The 12,818-nt window shown below is 42.2% G+C and overlaps 1 protein-coding gene across 11 annotated transcripts in view; it reads right to left on the bottom strand.

The window, feature by feature from the left end:
• The window catches only part of RARB (retinoic acid receptor beta), a 932,180-nt gene that overhangs the window by 207,926 nt on the left and 711,436 nt on the right, over positions 1-12,818 (bottom strand). The gene's annotated exons all lie outside the window — the stretch shown is intronic.

Genomic DNA, 12,818 nt, shown 5'->3' with positions numbered 1-12,818 from the left:
CCGAAACGCGTAATGACGCAGCAGGCACGCCAGGACCTAACCCCGCCCACCCCCTAGTGAGGCGAGCATCAGTCCGATAGAGTACGCACTGCTGGCCACAGAAGCGGAAGGACGATAACAGTAGATAACAGTAGATAACAGTCTGAGCATCCTGAGAAGGCACTCTTTATTACAACAGCATGCTCCTGCTGCTGTGAGGGTGTATAGACAGTTTATAAAGATGTGATGGGCACATGGCTAAAGATGCATTGCATCTTAAAAGGGAACATTAACTGAGAGGGATATGGATGTTTCTTTTTAAACAATACCAGTTGCTTGGCACTCCTGCTGATCTCTATGGCTGGAGTAGTGGCTGAATAACACACCTGAAACAAGCATGCAGCTAATCCAGTCTGACTTCAGTCAGAGCACCGGATCTGCATGCTTGTTCATGGGGCTGTGGTTAGAAGTATTAGGGCTTGTTTCCACTGTTGCGACGCGATTTCGGCCGCATTCCGACGCTTGTAAAAACGCATGCGGATGCGTTTCCACATGCGTTTTTACCCGCGATTTCGCATGCGATTTCGCATGGCAGGGTGCCATGCGAAATTAACCATGACACTGCCAGGGCTAAATAAAATTGAAAAAGGTGCGAAATCGCACACGAAATCGCGGGTAAAAACGCATGTAACAAACGCATGCGTTTTTACTATTAAATACATTAGCGGCGATTCGCACGGATTCCCGACGCAGGCGAAATCGTTGGCTCTTTTGTGCGTTTTTTTCACGCTGAAAAAAACGCACCTCAACAACGCTACAGTGGAAACAGGCCCATCCACTTGTATTACATGTGCGGATCTGCATGCGTTGGACGCATGCAGATTCGCGATAGTGGAAACGAGCCCTTAGAGATACAGCATCAGCAAGAGTCAGGCAATTGTTATTATTGTAAAAGGAAAAATCCATATCCTTCTCAGTTTAGGTTCCTATTAACTTCTAAACAGCAACTTTAGTGTCAGTAGCTAAAGTGAAAGGTACCCCCCCTAGTTATATCAGTTAAGGCCTCTTTCACACTATACAGGTTGAAAAACGCGAATGGGATTTTAGGTGTTGCATTTTGAAGTGCTTTTTCAATGCATCTTTTATATAATACATTTTTTTACAGACTGGAAACGCTCAAAACTTTTTGGGAACGCAGGTTGCAAAGGCATGCAAAATCACAATTCGATGTGAATTTAAAACTCACTCAGCAACTTCTATTGCAATGTGTTTATGAGTGCAACACACACAAATACTGTACATGCAAAAGTCCATAAGGAAATTGCGCAAATGTGAATGAGGTACATTAGAAAATATTACTTTACTAATGTCCTTGCAAATTGCGGACACATATAGAGTGTGAATGAGGCCTAATGCGATTTATTTTGGAATGTAGTTTTTTTTTATTTGTGTCTAATATACTTTGAAGTGAAGATAGCAGCACAGGCAGCATGGTGGCACATAGTGGATAGCACTCTAACCAGGGAACTATCTGCAAGGAGTTTGTATGTTCTCCCCATGTCTGTTTTGGGTCAACCCAAGCTGCTTGGTGCTTTTATCGTGGCTGGATAGTGTAATGGTTAAGGGCACTGCCTCTGACACAGGAGACCTGGGTTCGAATCATGGCTCTGCCTGTTCAGTAAGCCAGCACCTATTCAGTAGGAGACCTTGGGCAAAACTCCTTAACACTGCTACTGCCTATACAGCGTGTCCTAGTGGCTGCAGCTCTGGCGCTTTGAGGCTGCCAGGAGAAAAGCGCGATATAAATGTTCTGTGTTTGTTTGTTTGTTTGTTTGTTGGTAACTCAGGGTTTCCTCGCACATCCCAAAAACGTAAGTTAAAGTAAATCTGAGACGAGAATAAAGAAAGATTTGATACTTACCCGGGGCTTTCTCCAGCACCATAAGCACCGATGAGTCCCTCGCCATCCTCCCTAGTGGGCTCCTCTGTGCATGCGTAGAGGGGCTGCGCCTGCGCAGAAGAGACTGACTGACGCAACTGAGACACATTATCGGGACTGATAGCTGGAGAATGAAGGCACTCGGGGAGTTCAGCAAGGGACTCAGCAGTGCTTATGGCGCTGGAGGAAGCCCCAGGTAAGTATCAAATCTTTCTTTATTCTCCTTTCAGGTACAGTTTCATTGGCTTCCCCCTAAAATTGGCTTTATAATATTATGGACATATGACTATGGAAGTGTAATTTGCCTTCTTAAAACAGAAGGTATTTGTGTCAATTCAGTTTTCAAGGACTTGCAAGGTGAATAAATAAAGCTATATTTACTTAACTGGGGCTTTTCCAGCCCCTAAAAGTCATCTGGGTCCCTTGCCACAGCTCCGGTCCTCCTCAGTGTCCCGCTGGCAGCCTATAACTATCGCCGACACATTGGCGGGCCGGCACTTCTGCACATGCACAGGTCAATGGACGCATGTGCAGAAGCACCAACCCGCCGATGTGTCAGAAGCGTACATTTGAAAATGATATAGACGAAAAAAGCCAGATTAGGCTACACAGCGTGCCTGGTGTAGGCGAAATGCCAAATTTGGCTACAAAGGGCGCCTGGTGTAGTCAAAATGCCAATTTCGGCTACAGTGGCGCCTGGCATAGGCAAAGTGCCAAATTCGGCTACAAAGGGCTCCTGGTGTAGTCAAAATGCCAGATTCGGCTACAAAGGGCACCTGGCGTAGGCGAAATGACAAAAGACCCCCCTGCTTGTGATGCCTAATCCTAACCCCCCTGCACCCCTGAATCAAAAATTGTGGCTGTAAAAGGGTGACCTTTTGTAGCAGAATCAAAAACCTTGTAGCCAAAAACTTTGTAACTGAATAAAAAATTTCGGCTACAAAAAGAATAAAAAACCTTGTAGCCGAAAACCTTGTAGCCGAATCAAAACTCCCGTCTACAAAGGGGCACCATTTTGTAGCAGATTCAAAAACCTTGTAGCCGGAAACCTTGTAGCTGAATCAAAAATATCAGCTACAAAGAGGTACCCTTTTGTAGCCGACTCAAAAACATGTAACCGAATCAAAAATCTTGGCTACAAAGAGGAGCCCTTTTATAGCCGAAACAAAAACTCAGGCTCCCTTTTCACCACCATGTAGTCGAGATTTGCAGAAATAACATTGAAGTCTAATACAGATGGCTCAGGCGCCTTTTTCAACTGATTCTGGGTCAGCGATTATTACAAGCGGGCAGTGCAACACTGCACTGGGGAGGACCGGAGCTGCAGCGAGGGACCTACATGACCTCCAGGGGCTGGAAGAAGCCCCAGATAAGTAATGATAGCTTTATTTATTTGACTCTGGAGTCCTTTAGGTAAGCAAATGTGGTTACCCACAATGCATCACTACTGAATATGCAAATTATCTCTTTATGCCCCTGATGCCAGGCTAGAATCCAGAACTGCTGGCGTATAGCAAGCCTACAGATTATAAATTTTACAGAGCCACATCAACCCCACATGCAGACAGCCTGTTTCAGACTTTTGGTCCTCATCAGTGCATGGTAGGGTTGATATGGCTCTATAGGATAGGGCTTGGACCAGTACAATAGAATACCAGAGCAGCTCAGGGTGACCCAAAACCACTAGGAAAGTATGCGCACAGCACCGTGGCTAAAAACGAAATTGTGGGTGCCGGTGGTGCCCAATAAAATAACGGCCACCCGCTATACAAACTGTGGCTAAAAACTGCGGGCACAAAGCTGCCATATTCATTCCCTTATAAATATTGCCTGGCAGTCCTGCTGAGCATTTGGCATCAGTTGTTTTTGAGTCACACACCTGCAACATGATTGTATCCAGAGAAGCCAGACCAGAGACAAAGCAAATGATCTGCATGCTCATTCTACACCAGTGACTTAACGTTTTAGAGGCAGAGCTTTCGCATGACAGCCAGGCAACTGGCATTGCTTATAAGGGAATGAAAATGTCAGCCTTCAAATTCTACTCACTTTAGGTTTTTTTTCAATTAATTGAGGATTACTATACAATAATTTTTCATTTAATAGACTTCATATATCAGGTTCTCCCTGTTTAAACATGAGAGCATAAACTATAACAGCTAAACTCATGAGACGGCCAACGCAAAAAAAACACTGGGATCCACCGAGAGAACCCAGTCAAACAATATATTCATAAATCTAATTAAAAGAGCAGTATCCATTCATAAAAGATGAACTCTTCTCGCTGGTGTTGTATTACAGTTTTATAGCTTTGAAATCACAGCACTTTGCCCACTATGTAACTGGGTCATGAAAAAAATATCCCATTATTTCTGACATTGCATTATTCGATTATTTTAGAGCTAATGAGAGAGGTACAAAGTGTGAGTGAGAAATGAAGAAATACAAGTACGAATATCTTATTTTATTTATTTATTTTTATTGTGCTTAATGTAAACCTGAATTGAGATGAAAAAGAAAAAAACGACTTATAGTGCCCACACACACATCAATTTTTCCATTCAATTCACTTGGATCAAATCGGATTTGGTATTGATTCTGTTAAATGTTCAATCAATTTTGACCTTATTTGAAAGTATAGACTGAAGCAGACAGGAAATGTAGCTTAATTGGGGGCGGGGCAGGAGCAGCGGATGATCAGTAGGCCATAGCGTTGCACTGAATCGAACAGAGCAACACTGCGGTTCAATCGTTTTTCCATAGATTCCCTGCTGTAATCTATTAAAAATCAATGTGCTGTGTGTGGTAGGAATTCCTTCAGAATTGTTTCCTTTCTGAAAAGAATCGGTCAATTTGGAACATTGGGTGGAATCCTATAAGTGTATGGACAGCTTTAGATACTTTCCTAAGAAGAGGGAAGGCTTTGGATCCCATAAAGCCTTGCCGGTACTCTTTCTGTCCCCTCATTCTAGCACTGTACTCCATTCCAATGTTGTGCCTTCGGGGTTCCTCAGGAGGTTTTGGAAGTACTTACATCCCCGAGTGATTCCAAAGACAAGTGCATCCGTACTGCGCAGGTGAAAGCCCAGACTGAAGTGTGCACAGTGTGCATCCACATGTCTTTGTAAGTACGAAGGGGACACGAGTACTTCTGAAGCCTCCCGAAGGCGTATTCCGACATTCTAGTCAGATAACCTCTACGGTAGAAGGAGGGGATAGAGAGAGAGTACATCTCATCTCGGCGCCAGGCAGTTTGGCACAGGGTGAGTTAAATAACGGCTTTCCCTGCTGCCGCTTCCGAGTTGTTGCAACCCCGAGGGAGATTTAATTCAGGAACTGGCAAGTGGCAATTGCCGGAGCCCCGAATTACCATTAAGCAGGGCGCGCAGCATAGCGGTGCTGCTATGATGGTGCCCAGATTCGGTGTTCAGCCTCACCGAAATTAACTACTTAGTTGGAGAGAGGACTAGGAAGGATCTAATGCAGGGGTCTCAAACTCGCGGCCCGCGGGCCATTTGCGGCCCTCGATACAATATTTTGTGGCCCTCGCTCCCAAGTAATCCGCCACATCCCCGCCGCTAAACGAGGGCTGCAGAGCCCCCACATCGCCCGGGGGGCAATCCGCCGGCATTTCCTGGAAGGGGCAGAGCTTTCAGCTTCAGCTCTGCCCCTCCTGACATCAATCGCCGCACAGATCGCCGCCTCACCCCGCCCCTCTCTGTGAAGGAAGAGTGAGAGGGGCGGGCAGAGGCGGCGATCCGTGCGGCGATTGACATCAGGAGGGGCAGAGCTGAAGCCGAAACCTCTGCCGCTTCCAGGAAATGCCGGCGGATTGCCCCCCGGGCGATTTGGCGACTCTGCAGCTCTCGCTTAGCGGCAGGGATGCGGCGGATTACTTGTGATAAGAGCACTGAAGCAAATCATAAGGTAAAATAGGCAAAATAGTTCACTTCAGTGTGAATATGATTTTGAAATACAAATCAATGCAAGGGACGGGGGGCTGGGGGTCCAGGGCGGGAGCTGCTGATTGTGAAATCCCTTATGCGGCCCAGCCTCATCCTGACTTTGCCTCCTGCGGCCCCCAGGTAAATTGAGTTTGAGACCCCTGATCTAATGGAACCTGAGCCTTCTCTTTTTTTAGGCGAGTATTTAACTCATTTTTTTTTTCTCGATTCAGGTTCCCACTTGCAATTAAGTGGCAAACGGATCCGTGAAAACAGGTCTGATTACCAGTCGATCGGATCTGTTTTCACTCCTTTTGCCACTCCGCAGTTTCTGTTCCGTATCCCCATATCCCCCCAGACTTCCATCACCAAAGTAGATTTTGCTAGCTAGAACGGTCCGTTTTTCACTACTGTGAATAAACGTTTTGTTTTCTCATTGTCCCCAATGTAGGGTTTCAGCTTCTGTTTTTTCGTTTCGCTGGGCTCAGCAGTCCGGAAGAATTGCTGCAGAATAAAATTTGCAGGCCGTTCAGTGCATTGAACGTATCTGTTCTAACAGACCAATGTGAACAGATCCATATGTGAACACTGGATCTGCATCTGATAGAATCCATTCTGTTAGGATCCATTCGCACATCATTTTTTTTTCTGCCAGTGTGAACCAGGCCTTAAAGGTAGCCAAACTCAATAGGATTTTTTTTTAAACAATCCATGTTATGGATCAAAAACTTCTGAAGGCGTTCCGATTAATTGAAATTTTGTGCCATTACGGGCAAAAGCACTTTTCTACTGAACACCCTTCAATACGCTTTTTGGATTGTATATGTTTTGTATATGTTTTGCAAATTGCAAGGACCCTGGCAAAAAAATTAAATTACATTGCAACTTTTCCATTACAAGACACAGAACACAATCACAAACGCATGTCATTTTTTGCTGTGCGTTTTTATAGTGCATTTGCAGCTTCCAACTCACTTTGGAAACGCAGAAGAAAATCGCACCAAAATTCAGAAAGTTGAACAGAAATGAAACACAGTAGTAAAAAAGGGGCATTGCGATTTACATTATTTTGGGAGTTTCCTTGCGATTTGCAAAATGCATGTGATCTAAAACGCAGGCCGAAAAGTATTCAGCGGTTACACATGCTACTATAAAGTGATTCATTTTAACGGCAATTCAATTAAAGTGATCAGATGTACAGAATTGTGAGCTTTTTTTTTTTTTTCATTCGCTTGAGTTATCTGATGTAATTTTTTTTTCTTGCTTTTTTTTCTATTTCATTAAAAATGTATCCAAATTTGCCAATTTACCTAATAGTTTTTGAGGGTAAACTAAATGGTGTATAATAGATTGTCAGTTTCTCGATTTATAGCAGTGGTGGGCCGAAATTTCGCATATGTTAAATTTTGCATTGAAATTTGCAATTACGCATTGTAATTTTAATGTGAAATTTCAGAGAAAATCGTAATTAATTTCGCATGTAATAGTAGTATTTCAAAATTTTGCTTAATTTTTCACGTAATTTTCACTAAATTTCGCATAATTTTGTGCCAACTTTAGAGCAAAGCCTCCATACACGCTATTGCTACCAAAATTGCTACATATGTTAAACAGAATAGTGGGTATAAGTCACAAAAATAATTTTTCAAAAAGACCTTGTAGTTTTTGAGAAATTTGATCTTAAAAATGAAAAGAAAAACGTTTTTTAAACTTATTTTTCTAAGTTTAAAAACCATTTTTTACTTGCATTTTTAAAATCGAGTTTCTCAAAAACTATAATGTTTTTTTTGCAAAATTATTTTTTTGACTTGTACCCACTATTCTCCTTAACATATGTAGCATTTTTGGTGTCAATAGCATGGAATGGGGGCTTTGCTATTCGCTGCTAATGTCGGCAAGTAAGTATGTGAAATTTCACAAAATTTTATTTGAAATTATGAATGACTACACAAAAATCAATTGAATTTGCAAATCTTAATTACGTATAAGCATAATTGTGAAAATGTTGCGAAATCGTAATATGTTGATTACGACCATCACTGATTTATAGACCCAAGCAATTTTTCCAGGAAAAATTTAACACGTGTGATACATTGGCCGTTTTAACACCTCCATAGAGGGTGTTAAGTGGTTAAGTCAGATATCTGACCTACCTGCTTGTTCAGGGTCTATGGCTAAAAATATAAGAGGCAGAGGATCAGCAGGACAGCCAGGTAATAGTTTAAAAAGAAATTAAATATGGCAGACTCCATACAACTCTCACTTCAGGTATCCTTTAAAGCAGAGTGCTCCAACTCTATCCTCAAGGCCCACCAATAGTGTTGAGCTCACGATAACAAGTAACTAGCTACTCATATTCGTGATTCTAATGAGGCATAATTGGGCATAATTGGGTCAGGTGTGCGGCTGGGACAGAGGGGGTTAATTACCCAGCCGCCCGCCGCTTCTCTGCGTATCACACAGCCTCGCACGCGTCCAATGGGATGCGTTCCATGACTCAGTACCGCACACTTCCTCCTTCCAGCCGAAGGGACAGCCGTGTTCCCCAGTACATCGCTGCCGTAGATTGCAGCGCTGTACAGAGTAAATACATTCAAGCGTAGATGCGCATCAGTGCGCGCAATCTCCTGCAAAACCCCACCCCAGGACTTCACACTAATTGGTGTGAAGTGGTCCTGGGGCTGCCGCCGCGCTCACGCCAGTCGGCGTGGAACGGTCAGCAAGGGGTTAAAGGTAGATGCAACGTCACTGAACAAATCAACAGCTGTGAAACTCCTCCCCATCTCATCATCACTCACATGAGGTAGTCAGGGTGGAGAAGGTAGGGAGAGCACAATCCAATCTATTCCAGTGAACACACAGATAACCCCACCCACAGAAGAAGCAGAGGGAGGAAAAGTGTGATGTCAGGTGATGGCCCTGTGCAGAGGAAGACACCATTACTCTGCTGGCAGCTCCACGCTTGGTGGTTTTGTTTTTACCAAAAACAATTTCTCTACTGGAACAAATGCATCGAATATGAAAATATTATGAGCAATAGCACAGTACCCTATTTAAATTTACACGCAATGTAAAATCTGGGAGAGTGAACTATGGTTTAATGATTAACCATCAGTTGATGATACAACCATAATGCCAGAAAGTATGAACTGCTTTGGCTATTAAATATTTGAGGAATATAGTAAAGTATATTAATAGGGATGAACTCTGGCCAAACAATTGAATTAAGTATTAATACATGAAGTGTATGATCTGCCAAAATAGTTACGATTCCATTCAGGAATGTGTGATTTAAAACTGGATATTCAGGTTCTTAACATGACTTTTCTCTTAAAGTCCAACTTAAAGGCTCTCTCTGCCCTCAAACATTATCCTTTCCCTCACTCAACCCCCAAAGAGTAAAAAATACTCAAAGTTGGAAAACATAAAAAGCTACTTAACAATGTAAAATCAATGAACAGCTGCTCAGTCAGGTGACCTGTTTGTTTTTCCTCTGTCAAGTGGAGGAGTAATGCATTCTGGGAGAGGAAGATGTGGATACATTGCCACTCACCAGTCTTAACCAATCAGGAAGAATCTGTACTTCTGTCAGAATAAGAGCACTTTTTATATTGCCAGATTTATATTAAGTGGCAATTCAGCCTGAATGGCTGAATGGCTGCAAATTTCAGCAAACATCTGCAATGTCCATAAGATAAAATGGAGAACAAGGGTGTCTGTTTCCAACTGGGGTGTTTGTTCACCAGTCTGTCACACATAAATGGCTTATGTGAATGCCATGCAAGTCGATGGGTCACATCTACCTTGTTTTTCTGGTGAGAAAAAATGGTCCCTTACTTAATTCAAGTGAATGGAGATTACTTTAGGGAAATTTCAGGCTCACGATCAAATCAATAATGACCATTGCCACCTTTTACAAATTTGGCATTATAAAAACAAGCAATTACATAAAAACAATATATATTATAAACAGATACCAACACCTCTCACATGCATCACCCCTTCTTTTAAATCTCTTTCCAAAACACACCCGTCACTCTCGTTCCTTAAACACTCCCTAAAAACTCACAGAAACTGGTGTCTTTCACAAGGAACATCTCTACTTTAAAATAAAAAAATCCCTGGCTTCCTTAGAATTTTACCTCCTAACAGAAATAAGTCATTGAGTGTTAGAAAGCAGCAGACACACAGAGCTGAGAGCACTGCCAGCTATGGAATGTCGCCTTTTCAATACTCAGAACAAGAGACAAGCCTCGAACAGACAGCAGCATTTGCCAAAGCACCAGTTTCTCTTCACCCCGAACAATGTTCCCTTTGTGTGGGTCGCACTAGAGATCTCTGGGTCCTGCTTCTACAGACCTTGTTATACAGGACGTTAAGTGTCAGGAAGAAAGACTGTGGAGCCTTGCAACAACCCCTCTGTATTAATGGACGTTGCCCATTTTGTGAGCATGTTGTGCCAATATGTGGGAGATGCCTGGTGTTTGAGATGAAGGGACCGGGTATTGGCTGCCCATTATAATGGGTGAGGTCATTCCAAAGACCCGTAAAACTACAGTCAGTTGTGGAGTATGATGCATGAAGAATGAACATTAGACTTGAATAGTTTATTCTGGTGCTAAGCTGTACTATTCACAAGTTTGTTGAAATGTAATTTAGATGGAGAAATCATTTGCTGGCTGCTGGGACTATCAAATATAACTTTGTTGGATACAATATTTAGAATGAACATATGACATCATCAAAACATAATGGGCTTTATTTAGTTATATTTTCCTGGCCCGTCATTGGACAATGTAAGTGATCTCAAATACATTGCTAGGATAGAAGAGTTTACAAGCCACATCTGGACCGTTGGGAGGATTACTGAAAGTTATGGAATTGGAAGTTGTTCAATCATGTCTATGCATATTACTATCCATTTTTATAGCACTAACATCTTCAACGGTGCTTTACAAAGTACGTAGCCATACCACTAACTGTCCCAGAGAGGCTTACAATCGAATCCCTTCCATGGTCATAGCACATACTGTATATGTAATTAAGGCGCTGGGAAATTTGGGTGCAGGCCAAAGCCGAAAAATGGCTCACCCTGCACCTGCAAAAGTCTCGTCAGCTTTAATTACTATTCCCCCTCTAGACTGCCATGGACTTTAGGGTAAGACGTAATTTGGCTCCCAGCTCTGCCTAGTGGAAGAATTAAGCTATTTTATAGTAATTTGGGCTCAGACTTTTGAGGGCGCCAAAATTACTGTCTCACCCAAATTTCATGCATCTCAAGCACTTCCAGAGTTATTTATTTATTTATTGTATTTATAAAGCGCCAACATATTACGCAGCGCTGAACATTAATTTAGGTTACAGACAATATTTAGGGGTGACATACAGCAATATGACAATACAGGAATAATAGAAAAACAGATCACACGGCACAGTATGAGTGCCAGGTAATGCTTAGTCATTGGATTGAGCATGTAGATTAGGCAAGTTAGGTTCACTCAGATGCATAGCATGGGTTCACAGTAATGGAGGTGCATGATCAGGTAGGACACAAAAGGAGGAGGACCCTGCCCAAAGGCTTACAATCTAGAGGGAGAGGTAAGGACACGAACGGTAGGGGACCAGAGTTCAGCTGTAGGTTTAGAGCACTTGTGAGGGGTAGTAGGCCAGAGTGAAAAGGTGAGTTTTGAGGGCTTTCTTGAAGATGTTGAAGGAGGGGGCTGCCCTAATGGGTGGAGGTAGAGTTTGGAAAATACTACCCTACTACCCTACACTATGCATATACGGATCATTGCTTGCATACACTCAACAACATAATCTTAGCAAAACAGCTACCAGTCATTGACAGGGTTGGGGATCAGTTCGCTATGACCTGTTTGTTAAAAATCTCATAAGAGGTAAATCGTCTCATGCAATAAAAAAAACAACAACAACAACTTCATGATAATTCACCAAGATTTTTACATCATGCTGTATTTTTGTATCAGCTCAAAACCATTACCATCGTATTAACCGTATTTAATTAATAATCAATAATATTGAAGATTTGTGTTGTACAATACATGTAAAAAAAGTCATTAACTGTCATACTTTCCTGAATAGTCCTTTTCTCTACCCTCTGTTTTCCCTTCTCTCTCCTGCTTAATACCCTTCTGTAACCTTGCCAATGGTTGTTTGTCACTTTAATGACAGCTCCATGCTGGAGATAAAATACTTACATCTTACTTGTTTTAGCTCATGTTATTCTTTGTGAATTGACATTTATGAGGTATTTACCTTACAAATTTGTTATCTACCTCACGAGTTTGATAATTTACCTCACACGTCTGGTAAATTAGCTTACAAGTTAGATAATTTACCACACAAATTTGATAATTTACCTCAGTTGGTGGTAATTTTAGTTTTCCATGTGGTAACAGTGTTTATAGATTGACACTTGACAAAATGTTCAATAAAATCAACTTTTACCTCATACGGTAATGCTATTGTGAATTGAGCCCAAGGTAATATATGATCATAATGCAGGCTGGCATGTGGGCAGCATTTTGCCATGATAAAACACAGAGATGACAATACAAGTCCAAATTGCCCTGTGCCCACTGCATAAGGCTGACTAGACACGGTACCCAAACATAACTCAAAACACAATTCTCAAAAAATGAAGGTTTTTCTCGAACAGTTCCTCTATTTATTCTTCATTCACAATATCTTCAAAAATTGCGGACAAGATGTATGGATACAAGTTCAAAGTTCCATCACAAAAAGACTGCCTGACACGTGTTTCACAGCCAATAGCCACTTCCTCAGAGGCACACTGTATGCAAACATCGACAGTAGACCAAGACAAGTGACGCCGCAATCTGTAATCTATGGAGAAGCTGCACTCAGCGACAATTCCATGTATAACATGGATTGCTAGAGACCTACAAGAGAACTACCTGATTACAAGGCCATTC

Source organism: Hyperolius riggenbachi, chromosome 5 (assembly GCF_040937935.1).
Source record: "Hyperolius riggenbachi isolate aHypRig1 chromosome 5, aHypRig1.pri, whole genome shotgun sequence".
In the NCBI taxonomy this organism is placed as follows: Eukaryota; Metazoa; Chordata; class Amphibia; order Anura; family Hyperoliidae; genus Hyperolius; species Hyperolius riggenbachi.
The sequence above is the reverse complement of the archived record's forward strand: the minus strand, read 5'-3'. Positions and strand labels throughout refer to the sequence as shown.